Source organism: Hyla sarda (genome assembly GCF_029499605.1).
Source record: "Hyla sarda isolate aHylSar1 chromosome 1 unlocalized genomic scaffold, aHylSar1.hap1 SUPER_1_unloc_4, whole genome shotgun sequence".
Taxonomy (NCBI): Eukaryota; Metazoa; Chordata; class Amphibia; order Anura; family Hylidae; genus Hyla; species Hyla sarda.
This window is the reverse complement of record NW_026607590.1, coordinates 100,023-113,581: the sequence shown is the minus strand read 5'-3', so window position 1 is coordinate 113,581 and position 13,559 is coordinate 100,023. Positions and strand designations below refer to the sequence as shown.

General features: G+C 44.5%; 1 protein-coding gene and 1 pseudogene across 1 annotated transcript in view; one reads left to right on the top strand and one right to left on the bottom strand.

Annotated features, from left to right (window-relative positions):
* Positions 1 to 13,559, top strand: part of LOC130298206 (zinc finger protein OZF-like) — a 100,038-nt gene that overhangs the window by 71,412 nt on the left and 15,067 nt on the right. The window lies entirely within an intron of this gene.
* Positions 4,627 to 12,615, bottom strand: LOC130298182 (oocyte zinc finger protein XlCOF6-like; annotated as a pseudogene).

The following is a 13,559-nucleotide window of genomic DNA, read 5'->3' as shown; positions in this document are numbered from 1 at the left end:
CTTCTACTTAAAAATCTGAATCCTTCCAGTACTTATAAGCTGCTGTATAAGCAATTCACAGGAAGTTCTTTTCTTTTTTAATTTCTTTTCTGTCTGGCCACAGTTCTCTGTGCTGACACCTCTGTCCATGTCAAGAACTGTCCATAGTAGGAGCAAATCCCCATTGCAAACCTATCCTGCTCTGGAAAGTTCCTAACATGGACAGACAGAGCACTGTGGACAGACTGGAAAGAACTACACAACTTCCTGTGAAGAATACAACAGCTTATAAGTACCGTAAGGATTAAGATTCTAAATAGAAGTAATTTAAAAATCTATTTAACTTTCTGGCACCAGTTGATATAAAAGTAAATGTTTTCCAGTGGAGTACCCCTTTAAGTAATTCTGGGAGCTGTATATTTAAATGGTGAAAACTTCTTTAACACTTTCCCATTCTGTGGCAACTGGTATATCTGATTATTATACTAGAATTTCTCACAGTGCGCTACAACAGTGGTGTCTGTCACAACTGGCCAAAAACTTACTGGGGGGAGGGGGGAGGTATGGGGGTGACACCATTTTCTACCCCACCGGGTGACACCAACCCTAGCAACGCCACTGGATTTACCTGTTTTGGCGACTGCACAAAGACTATATTCCGGTCTCCTTGTGAGGAGGGTATGAATACTTTTTGGTGTGTGTGGATCTCTTTTCAGGTTGGCCTAAGGCCTATCCGGGGAGAAATGGCGATGTAAAGATGGCAGCAGGGCAGATTGTGAAGGATATGGTAAGTAGTTCCAGAATTTATTGATAGTGATGGAGGTCGCACTTTACTGGATGAATTATGATGCAGGTAATAGGAGCAGGTTATGGATTTATTGGGACAGAAAATTGATCCAGGGATTTATTCTGACATTTGGAGTTGGGAAGGAATTTTTCCCCCGTCATGGGGCGATGGGAATCAGCCTCATAAGGGTTTTTTGCCTTCCTCCGGGTCAGCACAGTAGGGACACAATAGGGATATGGATTGACCTTTATGGACTCAGGTCTTTTACAACCTTATGAACGATGTTATGAAGAAGCAGCGGGTTGTCTCCTTATGGGACACTTTTTGGTTGTGCCCCTAGAACAGGGTTGTACTGTCCACAGCTACTGCAGATGTAACACAGTCACCTATCTAGCTATGCGCGGCCGTACACAAGCGCGTACAACAAGCGCATACACAAGTCTTTATTCTATTCCAGATGGTAAAACTCCTGATATAGATCCTGGAGATCGGGTGGTGATAAAGAGACACAAAGAGTCCTGACCTCCATGTGACCGGCCTTTCCAAGTCCTGCTGACAACAACCACTGCAGTAATAGGAAGGAAAGCCTATGTGGATCCATGCCAGTCCTTGTACCAAAGTGACCTCACCAGATACCACATAAAACACCCGACACTCATCAGGATTTTTACCTCAGGACTAATATTTTTTGGCACCAGATCCCTCCCAGATTATTCAATTACTGGTGTATCCTGAGAACTATGGACACATGTGGACAAATTCTGAACGTTTGGCACTTTTGTGTGAAGAATGTGCTGAGTGCGGATGATCCTATATCCACCTGCCTTATAGCTGCGCCCACTGCGGTGCCGACACTAAGAACTATTTTCAGTCTAATACACAAGGACCAGGATGTGGAAAACCACCATGTATCACAACATATTCTCCGTATAGGAATCATTATACCACAAACCCTATAATTCTCCGTATAGGAATCATTATACCACAAACCCTACAAACTGTTGACTCCACATCAGGACTCTGGACATGATAAAGAGAGGTGAAATGTCATGTGACCCAGATAATATACCTGGGGGCAAGTAATGGAAAATGATAGAACAAGGTGATACTACAGGGCTCGGCAAAACTGACACAAATAAAAAAAAAAATAAATGAGATGGAGTGTGACGCTATTATGGTGCCGCCTAGTCACATGACACGTTAGGTTTCTTTCACACTACCGCCATCTTCCTGCCTTCTGACATCCGTTATTCTGCAAAAACAGATCATTAAAAAATAGATACAATAACTGAACATATCGGGTGATAACTGATGCCCAATGTACATTATTATAACGCCATTCTATCAAAATAATGGACATATTCCATCCATTACTACCCATTATTTCATCCGTCATGCACCGTTATAGTCCATTATTTTATGTCCGTTTTAACCCCTTCTGGTTGTGACGCTGTATGGAGCATGCTCAGTAGCAATAAGGGATCATAACGGAATATAAAAATACTGGGTGCTAACGGATGTCATTTGTGAACATTCATCATCCATAGACTTCAATGTTAAAATTTAACGTCTGTTAATCCAACGTTATTTTTGACGGGACAAAAATGAGTGCATGCACCGTTATTTGCCCCGTCAAAAATAACAGACGTTAGTCTTAAGGGGACATAACTGATCATGAAGGATGGTCAAAGAATGAATAAAGAATGGACTTACTTAGGGGTACTCCGCCCCTAGACATCTCATCCCATATCCAAATAAGATGACTGGCCCCCTGTGCCACTTTATTTCCCCTGTGACAAATCACCCCTCCCTTTATTACCACCTGTGCCACATCCTTTCCTCTTGATCCCCCTCTGTGCTATTTCATTACCCCTTTATTACCCTTTGTGCATATTCATCACCCCCTCTGCCACTTTATAAAGAGGTGGAGATGAATTTATACAGAAGGTACTAATGGGAGAATGAAATGGCTCAGGGGGATCAAGGGGAAATGATGTGGCACAGGGGGTAAGGGGGGGGGGGGGATAATCAGGCACAATGCACAGGGGAATAAGATGGCACAGGGTAAAAAAAAGGGAGGGGGGTGATTAATGATACAGGGGGTGATTAAACGACACTGGGAGATTTATTGTGTTTTATAGGTAATTACACTCTGGAGTTAGCACAGGACAGTATTCCGTCATTTAGGAAGAATTTGGAGCCTTTTTCCCAATAGGGGCCATCTCTCAATAATGGACACTTTTATTCCCTGTGAGTGTCCGCTATTGGGAGATTCTACTGTCATCATTCATCCCCCTACTGTCATCATCCACTGCCACAGACACCCATCCCCCATCATCAACCATCCTCCCTGTCATCATTCACTGACACAAACACCCATTCCCCGTCATCATCCATCCCCCTCGTGTCATCATCCCCCTCGCTTATCGTCTAATCACCTTTTCCTGTTGCCTGGCAGTAGAGAAAGGTACACTCCGTGACATCAGGGGTGTCCTTGCATGGTGGCCTTAATGCGCAGCAGCGACCCTACCCCAGAATCACTATTCCGGGGCCAGCCCAGAGTGGAGAAGGTGGATGGACCAGACCAGCTCACTTTTCCCACTGTTATGCGGACGGTCCATGCGCAGACGGTCCCTTCAGCGTCCCTACTCTGGATGAGTCCGGGGCCGTCCCGGTAAAGATGGATGGCTCCCCCCCCTACCTGAATGGCTGGACTGATGTCACTATTATTTTTTTTTTCACTTGAGTTTAAGCCGAGGGGGACATTTTCTGCACAAAAAAAAAGGTGCTTATACTCGAGTATATATGGCAATCGAAATAACCTGCCAGAAAGATTGAATTTTCAAGCAGGACCACTATATATGTAAAAGAGTCCATGACTCACTCCCACACCTCCAACATTGAGAAGATTCTGGAATACCATGTGACAAAAGGAGAGGAGGAGTCCCATACCCCCGACAATATAACTTATATGAACTCTCCTGTATACGAATACAGGGGGAGGAGCCACGTGAGCGCTAGAGATAAATCCGCACTGTTCTTCAGCGAGTTGGATATTCAGCTCCTCTTCTCATATAAGATGCATTTTGGTTACTATTAGGAGCAGAAGAAATCAGATAAGAATAAAGCTTAGATAATATTATTATTTAGGGAATAAATACAATCTCTCTAACCAATTTCAGGGACGTATGTTAGTATAACGCTTAAAACATTGGAGAGTAAAGAGAAATTTACTTATAAAACCCCAGAAAGGCTGAGATTCCTCTATGGCCAAAGTCTTAGTAGAAGAATATAAATCTCGTAACGTAAAAGAATGTAAACGTTCCCACAAAGGGGAAGAGGGAAAATGTGTTTAGTAATAACCATAGGGAGTAAAGAAAGTGGGGTTAGGGGAGAAGGGAAATCAGAATCAGTCGCAGAGCAGTCTCGTAATACCGACAAAGTTATATATAAAAGAGGAAAGAACTAGAGAGGCCAAGGAGGAGTGCGGGGGCCACAAAATGGGCCCTATAGAAGGAGGGACTGAGGAGAATTCCATATCCACATGAGGAGGAATATAAAGGGGAGGATGAGAAAAAGAAGAGCGAACGAGCTCTAATAATCCAGACGAAGGAAAAGCTTTATAATAAGTGTGTAAATCCGGAAACACAAAACCGCCGTCTAATGTCTTCAGGGTGAGCGTCTATACGGGACACGTGGTCTCTTCTGAATCATAACAAAATTACTAAATAACCATCGGATAGAAGAAAAATAACAATTCCGTACTATGATAGGGACGGACTGTAAAAATATAAAATATTATTGGTAAATATAAGATTTAAGAACCTTTTTCCTTCCAATCCACGACATATATGGGAATTTACGAGCGTGTAACTGGGTCTTCAATCCGTGTAATAATGGCGCAAAGTGTGAAGTAAAGAGATCTTGTACCAGATGTGATCAGATCTCTAGGGATTTTATACCCCGGGGAGGACAAAGAAAAGGAAAAGAATTACACCGATGTTTACTGAACCCGGGGGACGCTGACATATTGACGACTTCTCATATAGAAAAATGGATTTTATGATCTGAGACCGAAAATAGACGTCAAGACGGGAAACGCTGGTCTAGGGTTTGTGATAAATAAAAGTATCTGCAGCGTCTTATGTTCAGAAGAGACGATCTTCAAGGGAGACGCGCGGATCCTGTCTGATGCCTTGAATTAAAGTCTCTATAATCATAATGAGAAGGGGGCGGGGACAACACTGACGCGTTACATTCCCTATATACAACGTCAGGGACAATATTACATTTATTATAAGTCCAGTGTGCGGAGATGAATATAAGAATAATAAATCATATAAGAAAGAAAACTTTTATTAACAATTGGGAACAAGTTTGGAGATGCAGTATATGATATATGTATAAATGTCAGATATCCTATGTACATGGTGAATATATAGATGTGTTATCTGCATCATTTACTGCTCTGAATTGGCTTCTCTCCTGTGTGAGTTCTTTGATGTTGAACAAGATGTGATTTCTGAGTAAAACATTTCCCACATTCTGAACATGAAAATGGCTTCTCCCCTGTGTGGGTTCTTTGATGTTGAAGAAGTTGTGATTTCACAATAAAACATTTCCCACACTCTGCACAGCAAAATGGCTTCTCCTCTGTATGAGTTTCTTTATGTACAACAAAACTTGATTTCTGAGTAAAACATTTCCCACATTCTGAGCATGAAAATGGCTTCTCCCCAGTGTGAGTTCTTTGATGTTGAACAAGATGTGATTTGTGAGTAAAACATTTCCCACATTCTGAACATAAAAATGGCTTCTCCCCAGTGTGAGTTCTTTGATGTCCAACAAGATCTGATTTCTGAGCAAACCATTTCCCACATTCTGAACATGAAAACGGCTTCTCCCCTGTATGAGTTATTTTATGTTTAACAAGATTTGATTTCTGAGAAAAACATCTCCCACATTCTGCACATGAAAATGGCTTCTCTCCTGTGTGAGTTCTTTGATGTTGAACAAGTTGTGATTTCACAATAAAACATTTCCCGCACTCTGCACAGCAAAATGGCTTCTCCTCCGTGTGAGTTTTCCTATGTACAACAAAACTTGATTTCTGAGTAAAATATTACCCACATTCTGAACATGAATATGGTTTCTCCCCTGTGTGAGTTCGTTTATGTTTAATAAGACATGATTTCTCAGTAAAACATTTTCCACACACTGAGCATGAAAATGGCTTCTCCCCAGTGTGAGTTCTTTGATGTTGAACAAGATGTGATTTGTGTAAAACATTTCGCACATTCTGAACATGAAAATGGCTTCTCCCCTGTGTGAGTTCTTTGATGTCCAACAAGACTTGATTTCTGAGCAAACGATTTCCCACATTCTGAACATGAAAACAGCTTCATCCCTGTGTGAGTTCTTTTATGTCTAACAAGATGTGATTTCTGAGTAAAACATTTCCCACATTCTGAACATGAAAATGGCTTCTCTCCTGTGTGAGTTATTTGATGTTGAACAAGATGTGATTTCTGAGTAAAACATCTCCCACATTCTGCACATGAAAATGGCTTCTCTCCTGTGTGAGTTCTTTGATGTTGAACAAGTTGTGATTTCACAATAAAACATTTCCCGCACTCTGCACAGCAAAATGGCTTCTCCTCCGTGTGAGTTTTCCTATGTACAACAAAACTTGATTTCTGAGTAAAACATTTCCCACATTCTGAACATGAAAATGGCTTCTCCCCTGTGTGGGTTCTTTGATGTTGAAGAAGTTGTGATTTCACAATAAAACATTTCCCACACTCTGCACAGCAAAATGGCTTCTCCTCTGTATGAGTTTCTTTATGTACAACAAAACTTGATTTCTGAGTAAAACATTTCCCACATTCTGAGCATGAAAATGGCTTCTCCCCAGTGTGAGTTCTTTGATGTTGAACAAGATGTGATTTGTGAGTAAAACATTTCCCACATTCTGAACATAAAAATGGCTTCTCCCCAGTGTGAGTTCTTTGATGTCCAACAAGATCTGATTTCTGAGCAAACCATTTCCCACATTCTGAACATGAAAACGGCTTCTCCCCTGTATGAGTTATTTTATGTTTAACAAGATTTGATTTCTGAGAAAAATATTTCCCACATTCTGAACATGAAAATGGCTTCTCTCCTGTGTGAGTTCTTTGATGTTGAACAAGTTGTGATTTCACAATAAAACATTTCCCACACTCTGTACAGCAAAATGGCTTCTCCTCTGTTTGAGTTTTTTTATGTACAACAAAACTTGATTTAGAAGTAAAACATTTCCCACATTCTGAGCATGAATATGGTTTCTTTCCTGTATGAGCTCGTTGATGTCCAACACCCCTTCTGTGACCTTTATTTAGCTGAACATCCTGTGATGAATGAGAAGACAGGACCTGTATATAAGGATGAGATGACAGATCTTGGCTGTGAAGGGCTGAGGGTGTATCTGGGATAATGGAATGTTCTTCATATGTATCTTGTGTGATATCATCATCTGCTTTATAATCTGAAGATATAAGATTCTCCTCTGATCTCCTGCTACAAGAATCTGCAGAGAATAACACAGATTTTATGATCAGTATTAACCCCTTAACAACCCAGGAAATGTAAGCTTTTGTGTTTCCTTTTTTCCTCCTCTCCACATTCCCATAATTCTTTTATTTTTCCATCTACAGAGCAGTTTGAGAGCTTGTTTTTTGTGGCACCAATCGTACATTGTATTAACACTTTCACTGTGCATTAAAATAAACAATAGGAGAATCCAGGGACCGGGTCAGATACACAGAAAGGGATCAGGAGCCAAAGTAGGTGATAAGGAAAAGCCCAAGTCAGGAGAAAGGAAAGAAGTGTAGTCAGAAGTCAGGAGAAAGGAAAGAAGTGTAGTCAGAAGTCAGGAGAAAGGAAAGAAGTGTAGTCAGAAGTCAGGACCAGGATCAGTAACCAGAGTGGATGTCGGACAGGTCAGATTCATCAATATAAGAAACAACAGGATCATCCAGGAGATCAGAGAATACACAAGGGCAGAGCCTCGCAGAACTAAAGCAGATTAACCCCTTAAAGGACATCTGCAGCGTGATTAACACTTATCCTCTATCCACAGGATAGGGGATAAGTGTTTGATCGCGGGGGGTCCGACCGCTGGGACCCCGTGATCTCCAGCATGACATTGCAGCAGGCACGTCTCCTCCATACATCTCTATGGGAGAGGCAGGGAGGCAGCGTTCGTGCTGTAGAACTGTATGGGGACGGGGAGGAGACGGGGCGTCACCATCGACCTCTAGGTTGACACTACGTCACCATGAGCGCTGATGGAAGGAGAGGGGAGGAGAGGAGAGGGGAGGAGAGGGGAGGAGAGGAGAGGAGAGGGGAGGGGAGGAGAGGGGAGGAGAGGGGAGGAGAGGGGAGGGGAGGAGAGGGGAAGAGAGGGGAGGAGAGGGGAGGAGAGGAGAGGAGAGGGGAGGGGAGGGGAGGGGAGGAGAGGGGAGGAGAGGGGAGGAGAGGGGAGGAGAGGGGATGAGAGGGAAGGAGAGGGGAGGAGAGGAGAGGAGAGGAGAGGGGAGGGGAGGAGAGGGGAGGAGAGGAGAGGGGAGGAGAGGGGAGGAGAGGGGATGAGAGGGAAGGAGAGGGGAGGAGAGGAGAGGGGAGGAGAGGGGAGGAGAGGAGAGGGGAGGGGAGGAGAGGGGAGGAGAGGAGAGGGGAGGAGAGGGGAGGAGAGGGGAGGGGAGGAGAGGGGAAGAGAGGGGAGGAGAGGGGAGGAGAGGGGAGGGGAGGAGAGGGGACGAGAGGGGAGGAGAGGGGAGGAGAGGGGAGGAGAGGAGAGGGGAGGGGAGGAGAGGGGAGGAGAGGGGAGGAGAGGGGAGGAGAGGGGAGGAGAGGAGAGGGGAGGAGAGGGGAGGGGAGAGGAGGAGAGGGGAGGGGAGGAGAGGAGAGGGGAAGAGAGGGGAGGAGAGGGGAGGAGAGGGGAGGGGAGGAGAGGAGAGGGGAAGAGAGGGGAGGAGAGGGGAGGAGAGGGGAGGGGAGGAGAGGGGAGGGGAGGAGAGGGGAGGAGAGCCATTTGGCTTTCAGGAAATCATTATACAAATTATAGGCTGCACTTCATCTTATAAAGCTGCACCCCCAGAAGTGACCCCATTATATATACAGGACCCCCAGAAGTGACCCCATTATATATACAGGACCCCCAGAAGTGACCCCATTATATATACAGAACCCCCAGAAGTGACCCCATTATATATACTGCACCCCCAGAAGTGACCCCATTATATATACTGCACCCCCAGAAGTGACCCCATTATATATATACAGAACCCCCAGAAGTGACCCCATTATATATACAGAACCCCCAGAAGTGATTCCATTATATATACAGAACCCCCAGAAGTGACCCCATTATATATACCGCACCCCCAGAAGTGACCCCATTATATATACTGCACCACCAGAAGTGACCCCATTATATATACAGAACCCCCAGAAGTGACCCCATTATATATACTGCACCCCCAGAAGTGACCCCATTATATATACTGCACCACCAGAAGTGACCCCATTATATATACAGAACCCCCAGAAGTGACCCCATTATATATACTGCACCCCCAGAAGTGACCGAATTATATATATACAGAACCTCCAGAAGTGACCCCATTATATATACCACACCACCAGAAGTAACCCAATTATATATACTGCACCCCCAGAAATGACCCCATTATATATACCGCACCCCCAGAAATAACCCCATTATATATACCGCACCCCCAGAAGTGACCCCATTATTTATACTGCACCCCCAGAAGTGACCCCATTATATATACAGAACCCCCAGAAGTGACCCCATTATATATACAGAACCTACAGAAGTGACCCCATTATATATACAGAACCCCCAGAAGCGACCCCATTATATATACTGCACCCCCAGAAGTGACCCCATTATATATACCGCACCCCCAGAAGTGACCCCATTATATATACTGCACCCCCAGAAGTGACCCCATTATATATACTGCACCCCCAGAAGTGACCCCATTATATATACTGCACCCCCAGAAATTACCCCATTAAATATACTGCACCCCCACAAGTGACCCCATTATATATACCGCACCCCCAGAAATGACCCCATTATATATACCGCACCCCCAGAAGTGACCCCATTATTTATACAGAACTCCCAGAAGTGACCCCATTATATATACAGAACCCCCAGAAGTGACCCCATTATATATACAGAACCCCCACAAGTGACCCCATTATATATACAGAACCCCCAGAAGTGACCCCATTATATATACTGCACCCTCAGAAGTGACCCCATTATATATATACAGAACCCCCAGAAGTGACCCCATTATATATACAGAACCCCCAGAAGTGATCCCATTATATATACTGCACCCCCAGAAGTGACCCCATTATATATACCGCACCCCCAGAAGTGACCCCATTATATATACAGAACCCCCAGAAGTGACCCCATTATATATACTGCACCCCCAGAAGTGACCCCATTATATATACTGCACCACCAGAAGTGACCCCATTATATATACAGAACCCCCAGAAGTGACCCCATTATATATACTGCCCCCCAGAAGTGACCCCATTATATATACAGAACCCCCAGAAGTGACCCCATTATATATACCGCACCCCCAGAAGTGACCCCATTATATATACTGCACCCCCAGAAGTGACCCCATTATATATACTGCACCCCCAGAAGTGACCCCATTATATATACTGCACCCCCAGAAGTGACCCCATTATATATACTGTACCCCCAGAAATTACCCCATTAAATATACTGCACCCCCACAAGTGACCCCATTATATATACCGCACCCCCAGAAGTGACCCCATTATATATATACAGAACCCCCAGAAGTGACCCCATTATATATACAGAACCCCACAAGTGTATTGTCTGGACCAGGGAGCGCTCTGATTGGTCCTTGGTCTTTTATCAGTGACGCGCGGCTGTCTGTGACAGTTATAGTTCCTGATGGATATATCCGCCATGTTGTGGGAATAATCATCCACTCATGGTGAATATATCCATCACTGGGTGTTTGGGTGATCGTCCCCATTCATACGGCATTTCTGCAGTATCGGTGTCCGCTGTCATGTCAGAAAAGGGATCCAATGTATACTGGACCCGTCTCATTCAGAAATGACTGGAGCTGCTACAGTATATGTCAGCATCATTATTATTGACGTGATGCTGACGGATACCTGTAACATAACGCTGAAACGCAGTATGAACGGGACGCAGTGTAGGGTCACATAGAGCGCAGAGTATTTCACACCGCGGATGCCCCCGGCAGTCACAAGGGCGAGATCACTGCTGCGGCTGGGTAGCTCAGTGTGTCTGCTCATGACTGCCGGCGGGAAATCCACCGCTATGAGAGGACACACAAAGATACCCAGCCGCAGCAGGGAGCTCACTATTGTGACTGCCGGGCATCCGCAGCATGTAATATGGGATGTGCGCCGTGTAATCCTACACATTATGCTTTTTTATTTTTCCTTTATTTAAAGGGTAGCTCCCACCATCCTATTTTTTTTTTTTTTTGCTAGCCCGTTCACCCACCCCCACCCCCCGCTACGGCACTAGCCCGTTCCCTCCTCCCCCCCTCCCCGCCCTGCATATTCCGTTCCCTCATTACACTTGCAGTTACTGCAGAGTCCGGCAGCGGGTGTGCAGGGACAGCGGCGGCAACGAGGTGGCGGTGGCGATGTACGGGAGGAGTGGCCTCCCAGCCAGTGGCCGGGGAGCCAATGTGCTCGCTCTCGTCTGTCTGATTGACAGGCAGGGAGTGAGTGCAGCCTAACTGAAAAAGGACTGATTGCCACTCCAAAATCAGTCCTCTTTCAGTGGCCGTTTTTTAAATGTAAATTAAACCTTTTTAATGAAAAAAAAAATAATAAAAGTATATTAGAGATATGTTGTAGTACATAAGTACTACAACATATCAAAAAATAAAGTTGGTGACAGTGCCCATTTAATAAATGTATTTTTTTTTTTTACACGGTCCCGGCAGTGCAGCAGGCCCCTGCCTGTCGGGGATTACACACAGCACCCTGCGGTCGTGCTGCGGGGTGCTGCAGGGAAGACAGAGAGAGCTCCCTCCATCAAAACACTTACAGCCCGCGATCACTTCTGATCGCGGCTGTAAGGGTTAAACTGTTGGGACCAAAGTTTATTTAGGTCCCGGCAATGCAGCAGGGTCCTGGCTGTGTGTTACAGCCGAGTCCCTGCCGTGATCTCTGGGTACACTGGGCAGTACCCACAAGAACCATGGATGTGTATACTCCTCCAGGTGCTGGAACGTGCATCCTCCTGGACATGTATACTCGTCCATGGTCGTTATCATGTTAAAGGAAAACTCTAGTACATGAGAACTTATCCCCTAGTCACAGAATCCTGGGAGGATAAATGTCTGATCATGAGGGGTCCGACCACTGAGACCCCCGCGATCTCCTGCCTGGCATCCCGTTTGTATATCTCCGGCTCTCCCATAGAGATTTATAGAGAGGCATGTCGGGCACCTCTTCATGCAGTGGTTGACAGTAATCCCTGCACGGAGCGGAGGTCACTTGTGCCCAGAGGAGCTGGGAGGCCCCAGCCTGAGATATGTTTTGGGGGAGGGGGATGGTAATTCAAAATTTGGCCTGTAGTCCCACAGATTCTAGTTACACCACTACTTCCCCCAAAATATTATTGTAGCCGGTGACTGAATAGAATCTGTGACCCTTCTCTGTGTTTAGTGATCACTACTTACCTGGGTGGTTACCTGTAGAAATGTCTTCCTTATACTGCTCATCACCGCTCAAATATGTCTCTTCTGCTTTTACTATTATTAATAGTAGCATTAATAGGAGCATAATATAGGATTATTATTATTAATAGGAGCATTAATATAGATCAGATCTTTTTCTGTAGAAATGTTCACCTTATACTGCTCATCAATGCTTATATCTGTCTCTTCTTCCTTTATGTCTGTAGCATTATTATAGATCAGATCTTTCCCTGTAGGAATGTCCACCTTATACTGCTCATCACTGCTTACATCTGTCTCTTGTTCTTCTTCCTTTATATCTGTAGTATTAATATAGATCAGATCTTTCCCTGTAGGAATGTCCTCCTTATACTGCTCATCACCGCTCACATCTGTCTCTTCTTCTTCCTTTATGTCTGTAGTATTAATATAGATCAGATCTTTTTCTGTAGAAATGTCCTCATTATACTGCTCATCACCGCTCACATCTGTCTCTTGTTCTTCCTTTATGTCTGTAGCATTAATATAGATCAGATCTTTCTCTGTAGAAATGCCCCCCTTATACTGCTCATCACTGCTCACATCTGTCTCTTCTTTTTCTTCCTTTATGTCTGTAGTATTAATATGGATGAGATCTTTCTCTGTAGTATTATCCTCCATATTCTGTTCATCAAGAGGACGGGGACACCTCTCTGGTGCTGTTCTCTTACTGGATCTGACTGTAGGGAACACATACAGAGACTGAATTCATTCTTTACATACAAATAATGAGAGGACGTGTGTATATAGTGATGTCTATTACCTGGTGATGTGAGGGGCTGCTGATCCTCCATCATGACCTGATCCTTGTACTGATCCTTGTGTCCTTCTACATACTCCCACTCCTCCATGGAGAAATAGACCGCCACGTCCTGACACCTTATAGGAACCTGTATTGTGAATAAACATTTAATTCTATACAATTCCAGGATGTTATATGGAGACATTTG